Source organism: Felis catus, chromosome C2, assembly GCF_018350175.1.
Source record: "Felis catus isolate Fca126 chromosome C2, F.catus_Fca126_mat1.0, whole genome shotgun sequence".
Lineage (NCBI taxonomy): Eukaryota > Metazoa > Chordata > Mammalia > Carnivora > Felidae > Felis > Felis catus.
Window position 1 is genome coordinate 9,511,946 of NC_058376.1, and position 25,688 is coordinate 9,537,633.

Sequence of the window (25,688 nt, forward strand, 5' to 3'; positions counted from 1 at the left end):
GAGTTCTTACCAGAACCCGACCATGCTGCCTCCCTGATCTCAGACCTCTGAGCCTCCTGAACTTAAAAGAAAGAAGTTTGTTGTCTAAGCCACCCAATCTATGGCATTGTTTTTTATAGCAGCCAGAGTGGAGTAAGGCACTTGTTTTGCCTCATGCCTCTGGGCTCCCTTCTCCTCACCACGGTTCACCCAGGGCCCGAACAGGGCAGGTCCTGTCCAGGCCTCCACTATAAAGACCCCCATGGCTTAGTCCTCTAAGCCTGGCTCTTGATATGCTACTGGGGAGATAAGAAAGCTGGACACCTTTTCTCAAGACAACAGCCCCAGGCTGAAGGGCCATCTCTTGCTACAAAAACATCACTTTTTTTTTTGAAAAATAAAGTCATTCTTCATTATTTTAATTTTCTTTTGAAAACAAATGCATCAAATAAGAAATCAATATTATGTTAGAACATCACTTTGAATGCATGAAGGTGATGATTTGCATTACAGTGGTCTGTCTCTTTGCATGCCTTCTATAATCCTCTTTCTCCCCAGACAGAAGGGGGTCTGCAAAGGTCAGAGCAAAGAGAAAGGCAAAAGAGAAAACAAACAAACAAACAAAAAAACCTCCCGTGAATGCTTTCCTTGTAACACGGATGCTGGACTGAAGTTTCTTATAGGCTGAGACCCGGTCTGCGTGCTTCCCAGTGTGTACTCAGGACCAAGCACAGTTGCTGGTCAACGCTCAGTAAATGTTTGTTGAATGAATGATGATGACAATGAATATCTTTAGAGCTCCTTATTAACACGTGTACATGGACTTCTCAAACAGCTTGCCTGCAATTAACAGTCCATGTCTCATAGGCGCTTTACCATGAAGAAATTAGGGATCCTTTGTTAACTGTGAAGTAAGTACCTCATTGAAACCAAGAGAAAAGGAACTTTTCCGCTTCTCCATGAAGAGCAGAGTTATTGGAATGACAAACTCTTGTCAAAGCAAAAATTGCAGTAAACAAAGTTAAGCAGTCAAGGATGGCCTTATTCAAGACTGTTACAAAAGGGGAGAGGAACTGGAGTCTGAAGTCAGATTTACTGAAAGAAAGGGCAGGAGGGATTTTAAGGGCTGGGATGAGCTGGTGGAGGATGTTAGCAGGAGGTTGATGGGTGCGATGTGTAGAGCACATTGGGTTATTTACTGAGTCCGCAAATGTCTTCTCTGTGATTAGGCCATCATATGGGGCTCCTGCCCTCCCCCAGAGACTGGGAGATAAGGCTGCTATCTCCTTTGATGATTACGTTTTGAAACAATGGCTCCCGGGTCCTTGAGAAAGACATCCCTGGACTATAAAACTGGCAAGAAGCTTTAAAAAAGATGTCCTATATCTGAAAGTGGCAGAAAAAGAATTTACAAGTTTTTTTTAGACAAAATGCTCTAAGGAAAGGGAGGTCAGTGTCTAGGGTTAAGAATAAGTCTGTCTAAGGTTTAGTCAAGCTGAGGGAAACATTAAGGCCACCTCGGTCACTCTAAACCAAGGAAGTAGATGGTTTGCTTTGGGAATTTAATTTGAATGTAGTGTTTTGTATTCTTCACTTTAAATATTCCTTCCTGGAGTAAAATACGATTTACTGTAGAACAGCAACAGGACAGTGTAGCTACCATTCCCATGTTGTTATTTTTTTTTTCAACGTTTATTTATTTTGGGGACAGAGAGAGACAGAGCATGAACGGGGGAGGGGCAGAGAGAGAGGGAGACACAGAATCGGAAACAGGCTCCAGGCTCTGAGCCATCAGCCCAGAGCCCGACGCGGGGCTCGAACTCCCGGACCGCGAGATCGTGACCTGGCTGAAGTCGGGCGCTTAACCGACTGCGCCACCCAGGCGCTCCCCCATGTTATTTTTTAGTTCATAATTTGGGAAGAGTAATCAGGGAAGAATTTGGACAGTGTAGGTCCTATCTGTGGAAGTTCTTCAGAGTTTGGGTGCCACTGACAGAAAAAACAGCCACGGTTCTTTCCCCCTTACAGTAAGTGTTAGTAAAAAATGTTTTCCCAATTCTTATGCCATTACCAGCCATACATGTCTCGAATCAGACACCACATACACACAAATTTCTTTACTACAAAGGAAAGTATGTCCTATGGGCTGTTTCTTCTTGTGTATCCCCTGCAATTCTATCTGCGCCCCCCCCCCCATCCTGCTTTGCTAATAATTATTAGTAGGTCTTCATCACCATAACTCTTCAGCATAGTGAAGTTAAATAGAACACTTTCATGGGAGGTCAGACACACTGTATACAGATATAGTCATCTAAAGTAGTATGGATTTGGGGCTTAGAAGAAATAACCCAATGCTAGAAACAAGAAGAAAATAATAAAGAGTATGAAGACAAATGGGAAATTTAAGCTAACAGTATTGGTTAGGCTAAGAGAGCCCCAGCACATTTTCACTTAGATGATGTCAGGTGTGGGGCAGCTGATAGAAATGTCATGAGCTGCCAGAAAAGGTTGGGTAGTCTGAAGTTCAGAAAAAGCTATCTGTAGGCTTTGGTTATATCTGTTTTAAGATGCTATTTAATATAATCTAGGGCCATTTCCAGGATCTTATCCCTCCTTTAAATGATGCGTGTTATAAGTTGCCCCTTGGCTATGCTGTCCTATGCACAACAGATATCTATCAGGGCTCAGGGAATTGTAGAGCCATGCATCTTGATGAAGGGGAAGAGTAAGTACTGGGGGCCAATAGCAAATTAGTGCTGGAAGCCCAAGTTTCCCATTGGCTAGTCACAGTTGATGATTTGCATAGATTTTATACATTTTGGATAAAGTGCTTTCTGGGTTGTGTTCATTGTTTATTGAAATAGTAATGGCTATTAAGTTTAATAGCCACTTTTCGTATCATAAGGATATTGAATGAAAAGCCCTCTTCTCTTGTTTATTAAATGCTATGTCCACAAAATTTTTCCCTATCAGAAGCTAAATACAGTTGGTTTCCAAGATACATATTTTGACATCCTTTATCATTTGGATCTGAAATGAATGTCCAAGGGTTCTGGTTGAGTAGAGGCCCCTTTTAATTATATTAAAAGATAGAAATTAGCAATAGGACCAATCCCTTCCCATAAATTCAGTGCTTTTATTCTATATACAGTTGATTTATTTCAGGAATATGGTTTAACTCATGGTACTTGTGCTCTGATGGTGTTATGGGTCAAGTTAACATAGAGCAATTGCTTAAACTTCTCCACCATTCTACAGAGTTTCTATTTTTGGTTCTGTTAATGTGTCTGGTATATCCTCTGTGATGGCCTGCATTGTGCTCCTCCACATTCATATGTTGAGGCTTTAATCTTCAATGTGACTGTGTTTGGAGACAGGCCCTTGGAGGAGATAATTAGCATTCAATGAATGTGATGTTATGTCAACTTTCCTAGGCTAAAGGATGCCCAGATAGTGGGTAAAACATTATTTCTGGATGTGTTTGAGAGTGTTTCTGGAAGAAGTTAGCATTTGAATTGGTGAACTGTATCAAGCAGATGGCACTCTCCAGTGTGGGTGAGCATCATCCAAGCCACTGAGAGGCCTAGAGAGAACAAAATGGCAGTGGAGGGTGAATTTACACTCTACAAGAGCTGAGGCATCCATCTCCAGACCTCGGACATTGACAGTCCTGGCTCTTGGGATTTTGGACTCAGCCTGGGACTGAAATCATCAACCCCTCGTTTCTCAGGTTTTGGACTTGAACTGTTTTATACCACTGGCTTTCCTGGTTCTCTATCTGACAGACAGCAAACTATAGGACTTCATGGCTTCCATAACCACATGAACCAATTCTATAGATGTCTCCTTTTATATCCTATGGCTTATTTCTCTGGAGAACTCTAATACCATGAAGTCCTGGAGGCTGGGGGCCTACTTCAATAGTACTGGTTTTCAGATAAGAAGAGGTAAAGATACAGGGATGTGTGCACACAGAGGAAAGGCCATGTGAGACACAGTGAGAAGGTCCATATGCAAGCCAAGGAGAGAGGCTTCAGGAGAATCCAAACCTGCTGACACCTTGATCTTGGACTTCGAGCCTCCAGAACTGGGAGAAAATAAATGTCTCTGGCTTACGCCCCCAAGTCTGAGGTGTTTTGTCATGGCGGTCCTAGCAGACCATAGATCCTCAAAGGAAGTGAGTCTTGGGCCAGAGTTTAAAATCCAAGGACCCAGGAAATGGCCCAACAGATCAGAACTGCGATGCAAGTACTTAATCCCTATCCCATTGAAAACATCTTCCCTTCAGTAATTTGCATCTGAATAATCAAAAAATTCTGGACATGGAATTACCAAAGTGACCCTGTGCAAAAGCTGAGGTGTATAAGGACGTTTTTCTTCCTCAGGTGGGTGAATGAACCCTAGTACCACCTGCCACACAGGCTCTCCTGGGGCCCCTTCAGTTAATGAGTTACATTGATTTGGTAGAGTAAGTGTTACATAAATGATTGACAAAGAGATTCCTAGCATATGTGAAGAAAATATTAAAAAGCACAAGGAGATGCCTCTTTTGGTTTGTTTTAAAAAGAAGAAACAGGGCCACCTGAGTGGCTCAGTTGGTTAAGCCTCCGGCTCTTGATTTCGGCTCAAGTTATGATCTGGTGGTTCGTGGTTGGAGCTCCGCATCGGGCTCCTTGCTGACAATGCCCAGAACCTACTGGGGATTCTCTCCCTCTACTCTCTCTCTGCCCCTCCCCTGCTCTCTGTCTCTCTGTCTCAAAATAACCAAGTAAACTTAAGTAAATAAAAAGAAATACGAACAATACATTATTATGGAGAAATCTGATTAAGGAAATAAGGAGACTTATTAGTATAGAAAGAGATGAGCACGTCTACGGCTATCGTGATAGAACAGTCAGGATGCAGTTATCCATGCCGCCACGGACACATTTTACAGAAACCTAATGTCGAATGAGCCAAACTGCCCAGCTGATCCATTCTTAAGTGCTTCAGGAGCACTCACTAATTAGTCTCACACCACTCCTGTGGGGTAATGAGCATCTCTGCCCTCGTGTTTTCTTAGTGTACCACTTTCCATTTGGTGAAGGGCTTAGAGGCTGAGCAAATTGCCCAACGTTGAGCTCCATTATGGCTATACTCCACAACTGTGGCATCCACTAGATTCCCCCCCCCCCTCCCCCTGCCTTGAAGTGTCTATTGGATACTGCAAATCCCAAAGTTTGGTCCATTTACCTGTGGTTCTGTGCAAATCTGGTCCTATTCCCAAAACAACATCACTTGATATTTAAGAAGTGACCGGAATTCTTAGTTATTTTTGCTTGCAATTTCAAGGTTTTTTCCTCTCCCCAAATCTCCTTGGGCTATAAATTAATCTTAGTCAAAACATGCTTTTAAGAGAAGGGGACTCAAAGTAGGACAACGACTTGTTCTTTTTGAAATTGCATATAATTTAACATGGTGTAACCTTTGAAGGGGAAATGTGATCTGTTCAGAGCATCGCAGTGGTATTTAAGGAGGCTCTATGTCTGAAAGCCCCATCTCAGAGAAAGCAGGTATTTGGTTTCAAATGATCAAAACAGCCTTGTACTCTTCTTGGAGTTATTTTGACATCTAAATAATAGTCTGGCATTTCTTTCAGAGAGTGTAAATCAATAACATTGACTTAGTGTATTCTTTCCTCTTATTTTCTTTCCTTATTCTTTTATAACCTTAGATCAAGTATTAATAATTATTTTAAGCCTTTGCTTAGGTTTGGTACTTTGCCACTTAGTGATGCAGGAGATACTTCCCCCTCCCCCTGCCCCTTCCAGTTGCTTAGTTTTTCCAGAATATTCTCTTTCTGGGACAAAGATGACATCCATCTTCAAAAGCAGAGATAAGTAAATTCAGTGGTCACCTTTGACATGTTTCTTTTTCCTCTTTTCCCAGTATGCACAGTATTAGACTACATACATCTCTCTCCAATTTTTCTCACACTCTGCCATTATTAATTGCCCTGGTTTCTCACTAGTGTTTTTGAACACTGGTCTGCCAATGGCCTACCTCAGAATCACTGGTGCTTGTTGAAGCTGGCATTCTTGGGCTTCGCCCCACACCTAAAAACCTTGAATCTCTGGGGATGAGGACCCAGAGGGTGCAGTTTTTGTTTTTTTAAACTTTTTAAAAAAGTTTAAGTAGGCTTCACCCCCAGTGTGGGGCTTGAACTCATGACCCTGAGATTGAGAGTTCCATGCTCCCCTTTACCAAGCCAGCCAGGCACCCCTAGAAGGTGTAGTTTTTTTTTTTTTTATTTTTTTGAAGTTTTTATTTATTTTTGAGAGACAGAGACAGAACGCAAGTGGGGGAGGGGCAGAGAGAGAGGGAGACACAGAATCCGAAGCAGGCTGCAGGCTCTAAGCTGACAGCACAGAGCCTGACGTGGGGCTTGAACTCGTGAACCGCGAGATCATAACCTAAGCTGAAGTCAGACGCTTAACTGACTGAGCCACCCAGGTGCCCCAAAGGTGTAGTTTTAATAAGCATTCAGAGATGCTTTTAATACCCAAGAAGCACTACCTTACACCTTGCTGGTTTTCCAATTTTCTTCTCTCCATTCCAGTTAGACTCTCAGTAGTTTTTGAATTCTTATACACTAGCCTCTAATATGGCTGTTACCGTAGCTTCAAAAATACACCAGCTCCAAAATCCTCATGATTTGGTTTTAAAACTGCAGAACATGGGAGACAGTATGGTGTGGGAGGGGGCTGAGGGACGTGAAAGGGGTGGGAGAGATTTAGAGGTCCTTCACACCTGGGCTTGATTTCGAATTCTGCTGTGGAACTAGCTAAATGACTTTGGATGATATGACCTCGTGAAACCCAGATTGCTTAGCTCTTGCTGGGGGATGACAGTTTTTGAGTCAGGGCTGTTGAGGAGGATAAAATGAAACCATAGATGTACTGTTGGGAGGTGTGACTAGGTGGTAGCTTTTATTGATCTTTAGTTTATTCCTTTTATCATCTGTATTCTTGTTATTCCATCTTTGGTTGTGTTAGCTCCTTATCAGTGTCCTAATCCCCTAGCCTATGATGGTTACCTTCTTAAATTTTCTTCTGCATCTCCTTTTTTTAGATACTCCTCTCTAAAAGAATTTTAGCTTATTCAAACCTTTTATTCTTGATTGTTTTTAGGTAACAGTCTAGAAATTTCTCAGCCTAAGAATCTGCGGTTGTTTGGTCTGTTCACCACCCCTCCCCCATTTATCTTCAGCTTCAGGGGTCCTGCCATTCCTCCTCCATGATGTATGGTTGGGAGAGGCTGGCTGGCCCAAAGCGCACCTGACTTCCGTGTGCCACTCGTGGCATATGTCCTTTCCCCATGGCGATTGGTTCGGGAGTTGTCATGTGACACAAGCCAGGCCAATCAGTGTGATTTTCTGTAGTTTCCTGTGTTGGACTTAAAGGGAGGCCTTGCTTTGCTTTTGGAACTTCAGGTCTCTTGTAGCTTTGAGGTTCCTTCAGGCTGCTGACCCTTGTTTGGGGGTGGGGAGTAGGCTCGGGGGAAGGATGCAGTGTCTGTTGCCTCCTGAGGCTTACCACCACTCTTGCTAGTAGGGAAACACCTTTTTAATCTCTTTTGTGGGGGGACCCTCTATGGAGATTCTGGGCGCTGGCTCCTCTAGGACTTACAGCTTATTAAATAGTCTGTATTCCACACCTCTTCTCTTTTGCAGGTCGTGTACACACTGTCAGTGTGGTTGAGTTTGGGGCAACATCTAGGCAGAAGCATTTGTCATACCTGGAGTTGCCATTCCCCCCATCCCTCAGGTTCTGCTGGTGAGATTGGACCATCAGATCCAACCCTTTTATCTAGCACAGTAGGCTCTTTCCCAGGGAACCCCACAGTCTCCCTATTCCTCCCTTCTGTTGATTCCCCTTCCCCGGCCCTGTTCTACCTGCCCTCAGGCTCAACAAGTTCAAGTTGCTTCTGGCAACCATGATGCTTAGTGGATGACGTGTGTGTGTGGCTGGGCCATCTATCTCTGCAGGCCTCATCCATAGCCTAGCCAGGACTTCTGCTACACATATCCTTAGAACCGTGCAGAAGTGCGTACACGTATCATTGAGGTATGGGAATAGTTAACAATACAGGAGTCAGTAGTAGATGCAAGTTCACCAATTCCATTTAATTAATTGGTGAAACTTCAGCAGGGTGTGGTGGAAATAGGAGGAGGTGGGAGTCAAGGTGCATATATAATATTTTTGCCTCTGCCATTGAGTACATGTGGAGTTCAGACAGGTCAGGAAGACTCTCCTTCTCACAGTTTTCTCACTGGCAAAGTGGAGGTCTGTTTTACCTAAACCTCCTAACTCCATATTATGGATGACTCTGTGACAAAGATTTTAAATGGAACTTTAATGTCACATGGCAGTGGACTTTGAGCTGTGTGCCCAATACCCATAGTGCTGAGGGAAGGAGTCTGCGTTCTAGAGGGGTTGACTCAGAGGATAGGAGAAAGTCAAGTGGGTGAATTTCTGAATCTCCATCTTCCTTCTATAAGAAGACCAGCTCTGATTTCATCAGCTTTATATATTGAAGGTTTCTATATAATTTTACTCATTAAAATTACACTGCTGCTAAAAGAATGCTGGACCCCTCCCCCATGGTTTATTCAAACAAGTAACACCATTCTCCCCTGGGTCTAGCTTGGTATAACCAAACTTACCTTTTAGTACTCCCCAAATGAACTCTCTACATCAATCGGGCAGATAATGTCAGTCTTTTAAATATTTCATGCCCATCCCTGTTTACGTGGGTCCTGTTAGCAATGATCTAGCCTTGGACAATGGGAAATTGCCAAGTGCAAGAATATTTTAGTTTCTGAAGTTACTAAAATTAGTCTCACTTAGCAAGATAGTGTAGAGTTGGGCTTATGATTCAAATGAGGACACACTGCTGGCTGGAGGGCCACACGAATAGCTCTGAACCTCTGATGTATCTGATGTAACACCCTGGGGGACAAGGTGTTGATAGCTCTGAACCTCTGATGTATCTGATGTAACACCTTGGGGGACAAGGGCAGCAGGTCATGGGCTTTGCTTCTAATGAGATGAGTAGGGGAAAGGCATCAGCCTGTCCTGAGCCATGGCCATAGGGCTGCTGTGGGCTGTACCTGGCTGATTCATAAGATGTGATCAGATGAAATCATTTCTTTGAATAGTCACCTAGAGAAGGGGGCAGCAAAACCATTAAGAGTCACTGATATCCTCACTATTTACTTAGGATTCCTTTCTAGAACACATGGTCTAGAGCCTCCGCATCTAGTCTCTGGGTCTCTGAAGAGCCAGGACAGTATGTATAGGACAGGCTTTATTCCTCACATCCATCTACAACACCACCCTGCAGGTGTGTGGATTTATCAGGCATTAGTGGAAGGACTGAAGTTTAAATAAGATAAATTACAACATAAAAGAGGAAGGATGATAAAAGTTGAAAGGCCAGGTCACCATAGAGTTCAACATGCCCCAGTTCCCATTATAGCTTCTCTGGCCTAAAATTTCCTTTCTCATCTCATTCTTGTCTGTTTTTGGCATTAAGATTATATTAGCATAAAAAGTAAGTTGTACTGTTTTTTCTTATTATCTGAAAAAATTAATGAGAGATTAGAATCCCTCTTTCTTGAATGTTTGATAAAACTTACCTGCAAAAACATTTCTATACAAGAAATTATTAACTTTTGCACATACTTACAATTTTCCATAATAAAACGTGGAGAGAATAGTATAATAAACTCCATGTACTTACTCAGCTGAGAAAGATTTTAAATTAGAGATTAAATTTTGTAAATGGCATAGGGCCATTCGGGTTTTCTATATCTTCTATAGTCATTTTTGACAATTAATATTTTTCTAAGTAATTACCTATTTCAATTAAGTTATCAGATTATTGGCAAAAATTGTTCATAATTTTCTCTTTTTAATTTGCACATCTGTATTTCTGTTTTTCATTCCTAATACTTTTTATTTGTGCCTTCTCTCTTTTCTTCAATCAGACTTATAGAGATTTAGCAATATTTATTAGCCATTTCAGCGTCTACTTGTTTTTGCTGTTCCTTTGTTTCGGAGTCTGGGCTGAGCTGCCTCCCAGGGCTGGAACTGAGGCTGGGAGAGGAGGGATTTGCAAGACCAAGCTAAAGAAGGTCACTTTCAGAAAGATAGTACTAATTAAAAGCCATGCCACTGAAAGAAAGAAAATGACAATAATAATTCTAACATGAATATAGATATATTTATTGTATGCTGAGGTTAGGTACTTTACACATGTTGACTCACTTAATCTTCACAACAAAACTGTGAGATTTCCATCATTAATCTCATTTTCAGATGAGGAAACAGGCTTTGTGTGATGAAGTAATTTTCTCAAAATCATGTAGCTTATTGACAGCATTTGACCTCAAAGCCTATGTTTTTCCTGTTACCCCACTAGCTATGAACAGAGGGAAAACTGGGTGGGCTTCTGGAGATCTTGAAAGCCTGGGACGTGAGACATGAAAAGCCAAAGGGATAAAGCAAAGGTTCAGCTTGTTACCTACTTCCTTGGCCATTCTGGCCCCCATGATGTGTTCCATTTTAAATGACTTGATCTTTATTTTTTCCTGGGAGCTCCGGGAGGAAAAAAAAACTTACCTGATAAAAACATGCAAATGGAAGTAAATGCCTTTTTTCAGTACAAAGGAAAGGTATTCCTTTAGAAATGAATTTTTAGTATAAAAAAATTGGGCAAATATTATTAAAAATTAAAGTATAGTGTTGTCTGCCAAAAAACTGAGCTGCATTGAATGACCTATAAACTTTTTTTTTAGTTTTATTTATTTATTTATTTTGAGAGAGAGAGAGAGAGAGAGAGTACACACAGGTGCGAGTGGGGGAGGGCAGAGAAAGAGAGAGAGAGAGGGAGAGAGAGAATCCCAAGCAGGGTCCACACTGTCAGCACAGAGCCTGATGCAGGGTTCAGTCTCATGAACCATGAGATCATGACCTGAGCTGAGATCAAGAGTCAGACGCCTGACTGAGCCACTCAGGTGCCCATTTTTTTTTTTTTCAGTTTTTCACAGCAAAGATATAAAGAGGATAATTTGGCTTTTATTATCGTTTTTGCTTCAGTACCTTTCAAAGAATACCAATATTTGGTATCTCTGAGAAAACAGGGAGATAATTGGTAAAAAATCAATTTCACAGAATATCTCTAAAGACTATTACAAAAACACTAAATTAAACTATAAAATATGACTATACTTCCTTTCCAAAGAAAGCATGTATATTCAGAAATTTAAGAATAAAAATCATCTCAGCTTTTCAAGTATATTGGAAATAATTTGCTAACACTTTAATCTCTTTATAAAATCTTTGCTTTCTTTGAGCAATGTAGCAATGAAGAAGCATATGATGTAAACTATGTCCAGAATGTCTGGGAAACACAAGTGAATGAATATACTTGTTTTCAAAGACATATTTAATCTGTTACAAATAAAAATAATATTAGCTATGTTTCCAGATTTTATAGACATCCTGTATTATACTATTTTGGGTTATTGGAATGTATCTATTAGATGGCCCTTTAGTTTCTTAAACTCACATTTTTTCCCATTTACATCCTTGGTATCACTGCTCAGAGCACCCTCCCTGAGAATTCTCTGCTTCCCACTCTTCCGTACCTCAGTAGCTGCTGCTGACATGTTTACTCTAGATGGTTCCACTCTCCCTCCATGATTGTTTGGACTACTGAGAGATAAGCTGAGCTAATCAGTTCTCTTGGGCTCTTGGAATTGGGTCTCTGAAATTCTAAGTACCAAGGGACATGTGAAATTCAAGAGTCATGAGGTGGCCACGTATGCTCCTTAGAGCTGAGGGGTGGCCCTTTTCTACTCTGTGAGAAGAGAAGCAGAGAATGAAGTTCTGAAGAGAGCAAGAAATTACATAGTTGGACAAAGGGAAGCAGAAATTGGAGACAGAGACGGTGGATTGTCAGGTCTTGAAGTGTCTCATGAAGCCTCATTATCCTTAGGCTTCATGAAGTATTCTGGAATCCATCTGACAATTTTCCCTTTCTAATTAAGGTAGGACAGATTGGTTTCTGTTGCTTGTTGTGCAAGGAACCTTGACTAGGACATTCTCTACTGCCTGAAAGCTGGCGTTCAAGGTAGTCGTGGGGCAGAGGCTTCTGCTAAGGAAATTCCTGAAAACAAAAACAAAAACTCTAATCTATGATGCACACTTATGGAAAGAAGAGGGCTAGTAAATATATGTGTTCTAGAAGTGGGAAGTAGGATATTTTCCTGTTCCTTTTCAGGAGGATCTAAACTTGTTCCACTAGAAATCAGAAGAATAGATCAACCAAATGAGCATGAGGCCACCAACTAACATTTTGTTGAAAGGGTTGCTCTCAGCTTATTGATGACAATTACAAAAATACCCATGGCACATATACCATTTCTAGCTTTTATGGAACATCGTTGGTCTATGTAGCCCTAAAGTCTCATATCGTCTATGTGTTCATTATGTTTGAATATGCCTTCAGGAGGCACAAGATAGGTACATGGTGGATACTTAGGTTTCTGGTTTTTTTGTTTTTTGTTTTTTTGTGAGGAGAACTCTTTTATTGCTTTTTAAATTCCCTTTCTTTTTTCCTTTCTTAGTGTGTAGTCCTGTGCTGTCTAAAAGAACATTCTGCTATGATGGAAATATTCCATATCCGTGCTGCTCAATATGGTGGTCACTAACCATATGTGGCCGCTGAGCCCTTGAAATGTGTGGTTAGCAAGAGTAAGGAGCTGAATTGTAAATTTTATTTCATTTTAATTAATTGAAAATTAAATTTAAACAGCTGCATGTCATTAGTGGTACTGAGTTGGACAGTGTAGATTTTGTCTAGCAATCCATTCTCAAGTTTTTGTTTCTGATTCTAAGACATGGTTTGTGACTTTATAGTGGTTTGAGTTAGTCATGTGATTTCCCTAACTCTCATATTTCCCACTTCAGAATGATCAGTAGCTGAAAGAGGCTGGTTGTATCACCTTTCAATCAAATTTGATTTTGTTTTTGGATGGGTTCCTCTGCCCCAATTCTGGTTTATTCTAGATGGGAGTTCTGTGGTTGAGTGTGGGTGAATTGTGGCTTTCTACTCTATTGTTGTCATTCATGAAACACGCTGGATGCTGAAGGCAGTCAAATGTAAGCTGAGAGGAAGGGTATTTGCTTATCTTTCAGCTTGTTTGAAGACCAGACCACAGCCATGTTGGGAGAAAACAGCTTGGTGAGATAGAACCAGCAGACTCTAGGGAGGCTTCTTCTCAGCTCACCACAAAACCTCAATGTTGATACACCTATCTTTTCTTTATGAACCTTAATGACAGACTTTTCCTGGGTCTCGGTTGCTATGAAGAGGTCACTTGAAGTGAGGAGGAGTATGGTTAGTACGTGTAATTATTTCTGCAGTGGCCCTAGTGTTTTAAATAAACCAGGAACAATGCTTTCTACAAGAGGTGGGTCAACAGCTTTGTGTTGTTCCTTGTAGGTTACCTCTTGGTTCCTGCTAGGATGGGTTCCAGTTTTCCTGTTTCAAGTTCAAGCATACTGCTGCCCAGAGTGGGGGTCTTCTGAGATACAGCTGAATGCACTGGTTCATGACAAAAACACAGACTGGTTGCAGAAAAGGGCCCATCTAACAGAGACAGAGGAGAGCGTCTTTTCTGCTGTTTCTGATCAGGTTTCTTTATCAGCAACTTGATTGGTACTAGATTTACTTCCTTAGTGCCCTGTTGAGAAGCAGCCCTGGTCTTAGCAGCTGGGCCATTTTGTTTTGTGTCCAAATCTTGCCCAAATCTGTGGCTGTAACTAACCACAGGCTTGGTAAAGTCGGCCAATATGCATATGTTGTTAGCAGAAAAACCTTTTCCCCCAATCTTCCTGAAAAGGTGTGGGAAAGCATCCTTCTCCCTACTTTGACCAACTGATGCTTGAACTGCCTGAGGTTGGAGGTACAGGGTGGGTTACCTACTGGTGCAGTGAGTGGTGAATCCACCTCCCTAGAGGGCTGGAGCTCAGAAGCCAGAAAGCCAGCAGGTTGAAATTTGTAGCAACTTCCCATTGTCAAGACGATCCAGAAAGACTAGACTGCCCTTCCGGGCTCAGGAGCATCTGTGCGATTCTCATTACTCTTGTCCTTGCGTCTCATGCAGCCACAGCTTAGGGGAATGCTTTGTAAGGTCCATGAGCTGGGCAGGTGCACCCAGAGTTTCCTGCCTGTGAATTTCACCTTGGCCCAACCTCTTATGGTGAGCGAAGACTAAACAGCCCCTGGACTCAACTCTAGGTTTTCCCCAAAGCTCCCACTGCTAAGCAGCACTTTTACCCTGGCTGATTCAAGGTGAAGATGGGCACTCAAGGGGGCACCCATTCTCTCCCTTCACCTTCCATTGACTTTAAACATCTCTTCACTTACTCATTCAATCGTCACTGATTGGGCACCAACTACATACCTGTAGTCTTTACCGGGGAAACAGCTGGTGAATGAGACTGGCACAGCCTGTTTCTGCCTAATCCATAGAACAGCATCTAGATCCATCTCCTTCCTTAACAGCTCTCTCCATAGGCTTTCTGGACCACGTATGGCCCAAGGACAGCAGGACAACCTTAGGATATTTAAAATGCGTTTTTCTACTTGAGTCCTCCTTTTGGATGACAAGTGAACATAATGTGATAAAAATAGGTCTGAAGAGGCTGGGGTTAGTATGCAAAAACCTTTATAACTCAGGATAGTTTACAGGGATTCTTTTTCCCCCTGCTTCCAGGGTCCAAGGTGAGAGCAGGGCTTTCTGTCCAGGAGACCTGGAGGTGCCCTCGCTCACGTGGCAGAGGTGGCAGAGGCAGGAGGCATTTTGTTTTCAAAACTATGCGGTCCCATTAAGAGAGGGAGGGAGACAGAAATGGAAATGCTGGGGCTCCCTGAATGATGCCCCAAGGCTGGGAAGTCCCTGTGGTTCTTGTGTGTAGGCTGGAGGCCAGCCCATAAAGTCCCTAGAGATGGGGGGGGGGGAGGATCTGGGCTGTGTGGGGACTGGGTGTATGTGTGAAGGGGTTTGTGAGAGTTGGGGTATGTCAAGTTGCTGTGTCTGTGAGGTTTGGGTTGTATGAGGGTTGGGGTATGTGAGGGTTGGGGTGTGTCAGAGTTGGGGTGGGTGAGGATTGGGGTGGGTGAGGGATGGGGTGTGTGTGAGGGTTGGACTGTGTGAGGGTGGAGTTTTGTTTTCCGATTGCTTTGGGCTTTGTGGTGGGGGCTGGGTATCACGTGGGGGAGGGCACTGAACGGGAGGGGGGTTTTTGAAACCACTGAGACGGACTCCTGGCCCGAGCTTCAGATGGGCTTGGGCAGTGACATCACAATAATAAAAGCAGAGTTTTCTCGGATAGTAGCTGCGTCATTCAGAGTCAAAAGGTCGAAGCAGCCCAAGTGTCCATTGATGGCTGATGGGTAAACAAATGTGATAGATCCATACAATGGAACATTACTGAGCCTTAAAAATGCAGGAAGGAAATCCTGACACAATGCTACAACAGGGGTGAACTATGAGGTCACCTTTCAGTGAAACAAGCCAGACCTGAAAGGACAAACACTGTAGGATTCCTTATATATGCTGTCCCCAGAGTAGTCAGGCACGTAGAGACAGAGTAGAGTGGTGGATGTGGGGGGCTAGGGAAGGGGGACGGGGGACTTTGTGTTTAACGGGGACAGAGTTTCAGTTTGGGAAGATGAAAAAGTCTGGAGATGAGGAGCGTGATGGCTCATGTGAAGGTACCGAACGCCACTGGCCTGTGCACTTAAAAATGGTTAAGAGGGCAGATTTTATGTTATGTATATTTTACCACAATTAAAAAAAAAAAAAAAAGGAAAGGCCAACAAAATGGGCCTAACTCCTTACAACGTTCAGGGTGGAAAGAGAAATCTGGAATTAACCTCCTGAAGAAGTAAGCTGGGAAAACTGAGGGAGCCTAAGTTATCTCACAGAGCATTGAGTTAGAGCAAATTCCTGGTGCATTTTGAAATGGAAGAAAGATCATGCAAAATGTCATCAAAGGGAGTGTTGTCTCTCGTCCCAAGCCTGTGTGTGTGTTTTGCGTTCCTTGAACAAGACAGGCGTTTGTTTCTCTCCCCCAGAGCAGTGGGGAGCAGTTGGGTGGTGGAAGCTTGGTGGGGTCTCCCTGGGACCTGGCTGGTGGGGTGGATCTTGCCCCAGTCCCTTCTCTCCAGCCTCGGGATTTATTTATCTTTGTACGTTCCCAGGGCACTGGCGAGGGTTGGATTCGCCGAGGCCAAGCACTTTTATTCCCAGTGGCGACAGGAGAGGGCGCTCTCGGAGGGCAGAGCCCTGGTCCGACCCAACCCGTTCCTTCTGCTCCTTCCGCTGAGGCAACATTCACCACCGACTTACTTCTCTTCCCCCACCGACTTACTTCTCTTCCCCCACCGACTTACTTCTCTTCCCCCCTCAGGCCACCTTCCGAGATCAGGTGAGAGCTTACCTGTCCTCAAAATGCACGGGTGGAGAGCCCGCTGCTTTCCTGCACTAGACGGTGTGCCTCGCTTGCCCTTCCTTGTGGCAAAGTCAGAAAACAGTCTTGGGTTTGAATCGTGGACTTGACCTCTTGCTGCCACTGTGGGCCTGGCCTTTGAGATCCAGTGTCTCCATCTGCGGCTGGGGTCGTATTCCGGAGTCACTTCAAGGTGAGCTGCTGGCCTTAAAAAGTCCTTTGATATTTTGGTTTAAGCTGCTGTCCCGTTTGAGGCACCGACAGATTCAAGTAACAGCTGGAGCCCTTTGTTCCTAACTCTCTCATCTCAAGTTTCTGGGTGGATTTCTTTTTGGAGATAATAGTCTATGAATCACCTTTGAAATGAGAATTTATCAGTTTAGGCACTGTTCTCTTTGAATTGTCAGAGTAAGAATAAAAGTAACTCCCTGAAGTGTTGCTTCCTAGATCCACTGCAAAGATGGAGAGGAATCCCCCAGCCCCCTTCATCCCCATCCGGGGACTATGCTTGCTTGCTTGCTTTTTTATTTGAGTATCCTTGACACCCAATGTTGCGTTAGTTTCAAGTGTATAACGTAGTGATTCAGCAAGTCTATACGTTATGCTGTGTTCACAAGCGTAGCTGCCATCTGTTAACATACAGGTCATTACAACACCCTGACTGTATTCCCTGTGCTGTGCCTTTTATCCCTGTGACTTATCGGTTCCATAATGGGAAGCTTGAACGTGCCACTCCCCTTTGCCCATTCGCCCCACACCCTTTCCCTCTGGCGACCATCAGCTGGTTCTCTGTATTTGTAGGTCTGATTCTGCTTTTTGTCTGTTTATCCATTTTTTTTTTTTTAGATTTCATATATGAATGAAACCATACGCTTTTTGACTATCTCAGTCTGACTTGTTTTATTTAGTGTAATACCCTGTAGGGCCATCCGTGTTGTCACAAATGACAAGATCTCATCCTTTTTTATGGCTGAGTAATATTCCATTGTATACATTGTGTATATATATATATATATATATATATATACACACACACACATACACACATATATATATTGGATATACATGTATGGTATATACATACACAATGGAATATTATATATTATATATGGTATCTATATCTATATCTATATCTATATAGATATATATTTTGCTTTCTTTGGGTAAAAACCTAGTAGTGGATTATGGAATCATATGATATTTCCATTTTTAATATTTTGAGGAACCTTCAAACTGTTTTCCACAATGGGTGCACAGTGGTCCCCACAGTTTACATTGCCACCCACAGTGTACCAGGATTCCTTTTTCTTCATATCCTGACCAACACTTGTTATTTCTTGTCTTTTGGATTTTAGCCATTCTGATAGGTATAAAGTGGTATCTCATTGTGGTTTTGATTTGCATTGCCTTGATGATTAGTGATGTTGAGCATCCTTTTATGTGTCTGTTGGCCATCTGGATGTCTTTGTTGGAAAAATGTCTATTCAGTTTCTCTGCCCATTTTTCAATCAGATTGTTTGCTTGTTTTTTTGGTGTTGATTTGTATACGCTTTTCATATATTTTGGATATTAACCCCTTATTGGATAAATCATTTGCAAATATCTTCTCCCATTCAGTAGGTGGCCTTTTTGCTTTGTTGGTGGTTTCCTTTGCTGTACAACAAAATTAATACCCAGCAATTGGTAGCTTTTCTATACACTAATAATGAAGTAGCAGAAAGAAATTAAAAAACAATTCCATTTATAATTACATCAAAAAGAATAAAATACCTAGGAATAAACTTCACCAAGGAGCTGAAAGACCTGTACTCTGAAAGCTGTGAAACTTTGATGAAAGGAATTGAGGACGACACAAATGGAAAGATCTTCCATGATCATGGATTGGAAGAATGAATATTATTAAAATGTCCATACTATCCAACGCAGTCTACAGATCCAGTGCAATCTCTACCAAAATGCCAACAGCACGTCTCACAGAACTTAGAACAAATAATACTAAAATCTGTATGTACCATGAGAAACCCCAAATAGCCAAAATGACCTTGAGAATGAGGTACAAAGCCGGAGGTAACACAATCCCAGATTTCAAGATACACTACAAAGCTGTAGTGATCAAAACAACCTGGTGGTGGCACCGAGATAGGTACATAGATCAATGGATCAGAACAGAGAGCCCAGAAATAAACGCATGCTTATATGGTCAATTAATCTTTGACAAAGGGGGGAAGAATATATGATGGAGAAAAGGCAGTCTCTTCAATGAGTGATGCTGGAAAAACTAGCCAGCTATGTGCAAAAAAAAAGAATGAAACTGGACCATTTTCTTACACCCTACACAAAAATAAATTCGAAATGGATTCAAGGCCTAAATGTGAGACCTGGAACCACAAAAATCCTAGAAGAGAACATAGGCAATATTTTCTAACACTGGCCGAAGCGACATTTTTCTAGATATGTCTCCTAAGGCAAGGGCGGTAAAAACAAAAATAAACTGTTGGGACCATGCTTTATTTCTTTTTCCTCAAAGAATAGCACAGCACGGTCCTCAGCTGCTTCTTTCAATGTCTCTACTGACCAGCTGACTGGTCCCATTGTGCCCCTGGCTCTGCCACTTCCGGCTGACTCTCTGTCTCTGTGAGTCTCAGTTTCCTCATCTGTAAAGTGGGTATAATAGCTCAGGGTTGCTGAGACTTTGAGTTTCCACATGTGCAAGTACTTTATTGATTTATAAATGTTATACAAATGGGTATTACTTTTCTGCTGAAAAGCCTGTGAGAGAATGGGCCATTTGGCCCTCTCCAGACTCACTGCCTGGCAGTGGGAAAGTAAGTCTTGATCGTGCCGCCATATTAAAACATTTTAAATGACGATCGTTTCTCTCTCCTTCTCTTGGCTCTCTCCCTCCCTGCCATTTTTGTCCAGGATGTAATGAAGATTCGTTTTCATTTCTTTTTCTCTTTCCTGGTAGCCAAGCCTCACTGTTTAGAGAGGCTCTCAAAGTTGTTTGCCCTTGAATTTCTGCTGTTTGCTGTTGTCTTTACAACAAGAGTCGACGACAGGTAACGCTTTGAGCCTTTGAGCTGGTGAAGGTATTGGAAAGCTGAACAGCTCTTGTTTTCTGACCCACAGAGACTAATGTCAGTGTTAAGGTGGGCCCCCTTTGTTTTTTTTTTCCCTGGAGGAGGACATCAACTAGGAGGGCCAAGAAGCACAGAGAGTGGGCCAAGCTCGGGGCTGGTGTGGGCAGCTGGTAAACCCACTTTCTGAGAATGCTCTGCTCTCCTGACTCAGCTCTGCCCCTACATCCTCAATCTCCCTTTATGCCCAGCAGGGCTGAATTGTGTTCCCAGGCCTACAGGGAAGTTAATGTCTGTTCAGTGGTTTATTTAAGAGTTTGAATCTGATTGTGTGATTCACGCCTGTGGTATCAAACTTCAACCAGTGGTGGCTTTTGGGGAGGAAGGGGTGAGAAGTTATCCAAAAATTGTGACATGGGAAGCCTTTCTGTTGATTTTAATGTACTTTGTACAGTTTTCTGAGGCTCTTGGCAGCTTGGTGGCCTCATTCTTTGTGTAGTGTGAGGCTGTCGCACGTGTGGCTACATAGTACTTAGGAGTGTGGTTCACCGACTGGGAACCTGGACACGCGTGTTCTGGATTTTATTGCCAACCAACAATCTTGAGGGGATGATTGGCTCATCATGATGACATCTCTCCGTGACCCTTGGTATTCCAGCTAGCTCTTCTTGAATATCACTACCATGTGACAACTTTGGGTGGTGTCTGTGTGGAGAAGACAGAAAGGGATAAATCGTATGAAAATCGCCATCATAGTTGGCATTTTGGCTGGCTGTCTCAGGAGGGTCGCTGTTGTACACAGTGATCTGCTGTGTCAAGTGTCCACGGGAGGAAAGGATGAGCTCCTAGGTATTATATAGGATGTCGGATTGTTAGAAGTGGAGCTGGTGAAAGACGGAAAACGCTGGTGAAATCCAGCAAGCCAGGAGCATCGTGTGGTGTGTGGGCGTCAGGGCAAATGGAAGTTCCACTGTTTAGGTGAAATCAAAGACTTTGAATAATCAAAGATTCACAGGAAGTGGCAAAATAAAAAACATATCCAGGGGGGCGCCTGGGTGGCGCAGTCGGTTAAGCGTCCGACTTCAGCCAGGTCACGATCTCGCGGTCCGTGAGTTCGAGCCCCGTGTCAGGCTCTGGGCTGATGGCTCGGAGCCTGGAGACTGTTTCCAATTCTGTGTCTCCCTCTCTCTCTGCCCCTCCCCCGTTCATGCTCTGTCTCTCTCTGTCCCCAAAATAAATTAAAAACGTTGAAAAAAAAACATTTAAAAAAACATATCCAGAGAGGTCCCATACGCCTGTCGCCCCTGTAACATCTTGCATAACTGTAGCATGGTGACAAACCTGGGAAGTGAGGTATAGTGCTTTTGAAACAGGTGGCACATGGAAATAATGAAATCATAGCGCTATTGCAAAGCTAGTGTTGACATTTTTTTGAGTCCCTCCTATGTGCCAGTTAATAATATACAGGGCAGCTGGGATGTAAACCAGTCAGGTCCTCGCCTGAGGGAGTCACAGAATAACCAGGGAGATCGACATTAAGTTAGAAATTATGCAGATAATTCATTAATCACAGTTGTGATAATGCTATGATATGAAAATATAGCCTAAAGAAAAAAAAAGTTGATTTCATGAAAGAAACTTTAACAATTTCCACAATGGTTAGAAACCTTATTTTAAGATTTGCCTATGATTCTGCAGTAGCTACAGCTTTAAAGTTTGCTCCTATATACATTTATAATTGTGTCCTTTTCTGGGCTTATTTTCATCAAATTTCCTCCTTTTTTTCTCTTTTTCTGGTCCGTGGAAACTAAGTATGTTCTGAAGTGAATGGGCAGTGACAATTGTGCCCACAAGTGGCAGTTTATGAGGGTGTTTTTTTTTTTAAGTTTATTTATTTGTTGAGGGGGACAGGGGCAGAGAGAGAAGAGAGAGAGAGAGAATCCCAAGCAGGCTCCATGCTGTCAGAGCAGAGCCCCATGCAGGGCTAGAACTCACGAGCCATGAGATCATTAACCAAACTGAAGTGGACACTTAACTAACTGAGCCACCCAGGCGATGCTGAGGGTGTTTTTAACATAAGTCAGCAGTTTGGCTGCAGAAAAGGAATCAGAACTCAGAGAGCTGCTCATTGGTATCAGTAAGTAGGAGTGAGAACGCCCAAACGGATGCCTGCCAAGGGGAAGAATTCTTGTTTTCTTTTTTTTAATGTTTATTTTTGAGAGAGACAGAGACAGAATGCAAGTGGGTTAGGTGCAGAGAGAGAGGGGGAGACACAGAATCCGAAGCGGGCTCCAGGCCCTGAGCTGTCAGCCCAGAGCCCAACGCGGGGCTCGGACTCACGAGCTATGAGATCATGACCTGAGCTGAAGTCGGACGCGCAACCGACTGAGCCACCCAGGCGCCCCGAGACGGAGCCAAGGGGAAAAACTCTTGAATGTTGACCGTGTTTGACAAGACCCCAGAACATCTTGATGGCAAAGCTTGCTGCCTCTGGTTTCAGAGGGCAGGTCTCACAAGCCACACAGAGAGTTCCAGAGTACAGGGTTCATTCATGTGGTTCACAGACATGACCTAATTTGGGATCCTTACGGTTTAAGTGAAGAGAGGGACAATTAGATTTCTGTTCCTTGTTGAATCCAAAAAGGGGTATCCAGGCAACTCAAGCTGAACGACAAGAGAGTGACACGGCCCCCTTCCCCCCAACCTACTTGGTAAACTCCATGCAGGTGGCAGAAATAATACCTGGATAAATACCACCGGTCACTTGGGACATTTCCTTTATATCAACATTTGCTGTAGGAGGTTCTCACGTCTCCCTCCTTCTGCCAAGCAAACAGTGTGTTTTAGACAAGAAGTGGGAAACAAAGATTTGCCAGCAATGGCCGGGAGTAATGAGCTTGAGCAGTGGTGTTTGCGACGGGGTTTCTCCTCCGATGTCAGCTCTGGTTTTTGTTAGATGCGCTCCTGAATCTATGATATATAGAAGTGATACATATTGAAGTGCTGACTTTCCTTCTGTTCAAGTGAGCGTCTTTTGTAATTTTTTTTATTCCTCATTCTATGCTCTGTGTCGCCGAGCCTTTCAAAGTGCACTCTTGGTCCAGACGGAAGATCTCCACTTCAGTCTGTGTATTTGGCCACCTGACCATTCCAGTAATTGGCCTGCCTCATTGACTCAGTGGGGGGGGGGGGAGGGGAAGCCACATGGAATCTGCAGCCCCAGCCTAACCTTTCCCACCCCTCTATGCGGAAATCACGGGACCTGTTGATGATCCTCCTCATGTTAGTCTTTTTGTTGAATTTCACTTTAATTTTAATTTTTAAGAAGGATTTCCCCCCCTAGAATGTTGGAGCTGAGTTTGGGAGATTTGTTACTGTTAACAAATGCTGGCGAGTGGACAGGTGGGTGCTTGGTCCCAGAAGCCTCATGCAGGCAGGGGCTGCTTCAGTTCCAGGAGGCAGGGCCGAGTCTCCCTGTACCTCCCAGGGCCAGGCATTTTGCCCCGCACATACCAGCTCTCCGTGCATGCTGTCTGCTTTGCTCTTGAAAACTTGTAGCTGGGGGGCGTCTGGTGGCTCAGCCTGTTAAGCGTCCAACTTAGGCTTGTGTCATGATCTTGTGGTTCATGAGTTCGAGCCCTGCATCAGGCTCTGTGCTGGCAGCTCGGAGTCTGCTTGGGATTCTCTCTCTATCCCTCTCTCTCTGCCCCTCCCCCACTTGTGTTGTCTCTCTCTCTCTCTGTCTGTCTGTCTCTCTCTCAAATAAATAAACTTTAAAGAAAGAAAATGTGTAGCTGGATGGTACAGGGCTTAGGAGCTGGGCTTTAGAGAAGATACATGATTTTGAATCTTGCCTCTGCCACTTATTCTCTGAGTCTTTGGGTAAACCACTCAACCTCTCTCAGCCCCAATTTCCTCATGTGTAAAATGGGCATAATGAGACCCACCATCCAGAGCTGTGAAAATGAAATGAAATGGTGTCTCACACTTAGTAGAGAGCCTGTGGATTGCCCCTTCTCCTGTTACAGCTGTTCGCTGCTATAGCCCCATGCCTGGTACATAGTAGGTGCTCAATAAAATATTTGTTAGATGAATAAAAATGTGTTACAGATTGTTCTGTAATATTACCGTGAAAAGAAAGAACAGTTTAAAGATTTGAGGAATGGAGATATGAGGCAATTATATTAGAAACAAAATAATTGGAGAAACGTATATTTTTTAAAATGTTTATTTATTTTGAGAGAAGGGGACGAGGGGCAGAGAGAGAGAGAGAGGGCGAGAGAATCCCAAGAAGATTCTGTGCTGTCAGCTCAGAGCCCGACATGGGGCTCAACTTCATGGACCGTGAGATCATGACCTGAGCTGAAATCAAGAATTGGACACTTAACTGACCAACCCACCCAGGCACCCTGGAGAAAGATTAAAAAAAATTTTTTTTTAATGTTTACTTATTTTTGAGAGAGAGAGAGAGACACACACACACAGAGTGAGCAGGGGAGGGGCATAGAAAGAGGGAGACACAAAATCTGAAGCAGGCTCCAGGCTCTGAGCTGTCAGCACAGAGCCTGACATGGGGCTTGAGCCCACGAACCATGAGATTATGATCTGATCCAAAGTTGGATGCTCAACCGACTGAGCCACCCAGGTGCCCCAAAGATATTTTTTATCAACATAAGTTATTCATGTATATCTTAGTATTGGACATTAATTTCACTTTTAGGTAAACTTACTATTTTAGTTGAGAAGTCGTCATTTGTTTTTCTAGATGGTGTTTTTCAGGATTCCTGCAAGAAACTCACTTATATAATTTTAAATCTTTGACAAATATACATATGTATTAAAAAAATTTTTTTTAACGTTTATTTATTTTTGAGACAGAGAGAGACAGAGCATGAATGGGGGAGGGTCAGAGAGAGAGGGAGACACAGAATCTGAAACAGGCTCCAGGCTTCGAGCCATCAGCACAGAGCCCCACGCGGGGCTCGAACTCACATACCGCGAGATCATGACCTGAGCTGAAGTCGGACACTTAACCGACTGAGCCACCCAGGCGCCCCTATACATATGTATTTTTTTTTTCAACGTTTATTTATTTTTGGGACAGAGAGAGACAGAGCATGAACGGGGGAGGGACAGAGAGAGAGGGAGACACAGAATCGGAAACAGGCTCCAGGCTCTGAGCCATCAGCCCAGAGCCTGACGCGGGGCTCGAACTCACGGACTGCGAGATCGTGACCTGGCTGGAGTCGGACGCTTAACCGACTGCGCCACCCAGGCGCCCCTACATATGTATTTTTAATACAATTATGGTTTTTGGTTCTCCACAGAATATGGCAAAAACATCCTCCCTCTTCCATTCCTTTTCTTTCCCCCTTCCTTTCTTGCTATCTTTCTCTGCCTCCAAGATGAAACACTGTAGTGCATTTAAAATATTTCTGAGTGTTAAGTATATAGGGAATACATCCTTATGGACCAAATCCATTGGAATGGACCAAATCTATGTAAGGATGTAGGGTCCTTGAGAATGTTAGCTTCTCAAAGTTTTAAATATAGTCAAAATAGTATTTTTCTTTAGGAGTTACTTAGCCCTGTAATTCCAGAGGTAATTAGTAATTTTGCTGTCTCCAAATTACAAATCTGATCAGTTTGGAGCATCACTGTGTGCCTGACTCATTCAGAGTCCTGGGTGGCTCGAAGTGTTTCAGGGACAATTCTTTAACCTACCGCCAGATGGAGAAGGTACTCCACCAAAGTTCTGAGTGATGTTTGCCTTGTTGAACAGGTTTTGGCACTTTTCTCCTTCCTGGACTGGCTGGTTAGCTTTTTTTTTTTTTTTTTTTTTTTTTTGCAGAAAAGACAACAACACACGAGGGCTTGTATTTTAACATTTTTATGTAGGAATCAAAGTACATATTATTACAGATTTTGGCACTTATCTGCCCACTTAAAATATCTAAAGGGTTGTGTATTTTTAACCCTTAAGACACTGGTATTGACATATGAGTTTGGTTTTTTTTTTTTTTTCTTAAGATAGGCTTTGATTTCCCGTTTCATGATTTCCAACCAC

At 43.0% G+C, this 25,688-nt stretch overlaps 1 protein-coding gene across 7 annotated transcripts in view; it reads left to right on the top strand.

Moving 5' to 3' along the window:
* Window positions 1–25,688, top strand: part of SETD4 (SET domain containing 4) — a 145,038-nt gene that overhangs the window by 59,942 nt on the left and 59,408 nt on the right. For 3 of the 7 annotated variants that reach the window (XR_006584807.1, XR_006584806.1, XR_006584808.1), the window contains exon 14: window positions 16,506–17,481. The gene's annotated coding sequence lies outside the window, so the exon portion shown is untranslated. Of the gene's footprint in view, window positions 1–16,296; window positions 16,470–16,505; window positions 17,482–25,688 lie in introns of those variants that run through there. The other 4 variants (XR_006584803.1, XR_006584809.1, XR_006584805.1 and 1 more) reach the window with 3 other exon arrangements.